Here is a 2,689-nt window from a genome sequence, read left to right on the forward strand (position 1 = left end):
CTTTGAAATTTCTCAATAAAAGCCATGCGCTGACCCGATTCGGGGCTCAGTCTCAGTCTTCTCTGGCTGAGTCCCTTGGTCTCTGCTCAAATCTAACTTTTGTCTCCTTTACTTTATTCAATCTGCGTCGCTCCTCACGAGACCCATTTGCCCTTGCCACGCTGGACGTGACAACTGACCACAATGTGTTTTTCTTTCCTACTAGGATCTCTTCACCTGCTCGACTGGGGTGACTTAGGACAAGAATCACATCTTATTTGTGACCCCATTGCACAGTAGTACCTGGCATGTAATAGCAAATGCTCAAAAAGGATTTGCTATCTGAGTGACTGATGGAATAAAGGAATGGGAGTTGGGCTGTGCTCTCTGTTTTACCCCCAATATGCTGTGTGGCCTGGGGCAAACAACTTCTCTGAGCCTCGGTTCCCTGTCTGTCAATGGAGAGAGTTGCACTAGAAGGTCTGCAAGACCTCTTCTCATTCTGACATTTGGTGATTTTTAACTTCCACCTCCGATGAAAGAAATTCCACCTCTGGAGTTATTTCTTTGGATTGGGACATTAGCTATCCAAATATCCCCTGTTAAAATACACATACACTACCACATGGGGAGATTATCATAATGAAAAATCCATCAGCATCACTAAGGAAAATTCTCTGATGTTTATAATTAGCTAGTCTCAGAGAGAAGTGTCTTGAGGGAGGGGGCGTAGGAGAGGTACATTTGGATATGGGTAGGAAAGAAAGTCTGAAGCAAGGTGTACTGTCCAGGGACTCTGGGACTAGTTGAGATTTTGCAGGAAATAGAGAGGGGGCAAGGATCCTGGGTAACAGGAACACAGGGGACGTAAGGACAGTGGGGAAATTGTGGGGGCACAGAAAGTTGCCACAGAAAATGCCATCGGTTTTCCATGTCTGCCTAGCAGAATAGCTGCTAGATGATGACCCAGGCTGTGGATCGTGGAGAGGGTGGGACAGGGGTGGGACAAGGGCCAATGCCTTGTTTCAGGAGGGCCTGCAAGAGGACCAGATGGGAAGCTCCTCTGGGCAGCAGAGGATGTGACCTGTAGCCATCAGTCTTGCAGCGTGATACCCCAAGGGACAGTCCTCAGGGTCCCTGCCTGGCTGAAACTGAACACAAGAGGGGAGAGCCTGTCTCTCTCCTGTCTTCCAGATCCCCACTCCACTATGCCTGTGCTAGGAGAGTCAGACCCGAGGCAAGCGGGATTCTTCCCAAGGTGCTGACTTTAGTCTTTTTGTATAAACTGTCACAGTCTCTCCCCCTCACAGATATTTTTGCCATGAGTACAATGGTATTACTCTATTATTAGTCACTCACCCTGGGTAATTTTTTTTTTTTAACCCCAGGTACATTGGCTTCATCACAATCCTTGGTCTATAGACCTCTTTCTTCATTGATGCAGGCATAGCCTGCCTCCATGTTTATTTATGTTTAATTATTTCAAAAGAAGATAAGAAACGCACATGAACACCCAGTGCCAGAACTAAAATACGGACCATATCCACATCTATGTGCCCCTCCTTCATCCTATCGCTCTCCCCATCCCACTGCCCTCTTCCCCCACAGATTTTTTTTAAAAAAACTTGATCTTAGGCTGGTCGAGTGGCTTGTTGGTTAGGAGTTGGCTTGGGAGCGCGACCTCTGAGCAGCGAGGCCGCTGGTTCGGATCCCACATGGGCTAGTGATGCTGCGCCCCCTGCAGCTGGGATGGTGAGCAATGGCTCAACCTGGAGCTGGGCTGCCGTGGGCCGCCAGCGATGGCGTGGGCTGCAGCAGGGCTACAGTGGGCTGCTGTAGGCTGCCGGGAGTAGCCAGCGGCCAGCGTGAGCGGGCGGCAGCCGGCGTGGGCTGCCATGAGCCGCTGTGGGCAGCCGTTCAGTGGCCGGAGACCCATCTGCCTCGGCCGGGAAAAGCACAATGATCACAATACCAACACGGGCCAGTGAAGCGACATCCTCCGCGGCTGGGCTGGGGAGCAGAAGGACAGCAACTTGTCTGTTCTCCTTCCTCAATTCCCCAACGCTGCTCCCTCCTCCAATTCCCTAATAAAATCTTAAAAAAAATAAGAATATAAAAATAAAAACTTGATCTCCAAGGCTTATGAAGTCTCACACCTACTACCAGAGTTTTTTCACCTGGACCACGACCCAGGCTTCTGACTTCTAACTTGCAAATGTGCTCATGCTCAGGAGGGCCCAAGCCTCCATCAGTGACACCTGCTCACAGCACAGTGGCTGGAGGCACCAACTTGCAGTGAAGTCAGATTGCCCACAGATATATTTCCTATGGTTTAAAAATTGTATCTAGCCCAGGGTTTCTCAACCTTGGCACTACTGACATTTTGGGCTGGATGATTCTTTATTGAGGGTCTGTCCTGTATGTTGTAGGGTGTTTTGCAGTATACTTGGCCTCTACCCACTAGATGCCAGTAGTACCCCTACCTCTGCCCTCCTCGTTGTGACAGTCAGAAATGTCCCCTGGGGGAAGGACAAAATCACCCCTGGACAAAACCCGCCAATCTAAGCAAGTATTCAGCAATATGCAGTTCAAACAATTCTGTAGACAAAATGCCCCAAATACAATGTCCCTCCCTAAAATAAACACACACACTGCACAGTTGTGACATACAGCCTTGCTCTGCACAGTGTGGTCCTAAACCAGAAGTCTG

Source organism: Hipposideros armiger, unplaced genomic scaffold (assembly GCF_001890085.2).
Source record: "Hipposideros armiger isolate ML-2016 unplaced genomic scaffold, ASM189008v1 scaffold_92, whole genome shotgun sequence".
Taxonomy (NCBI): Eukaryota; Metazoa; Chordata; class Mammalia; order Chiroptera; family Hipposideridae; genus Hipposideros; species Hipposideros armiger.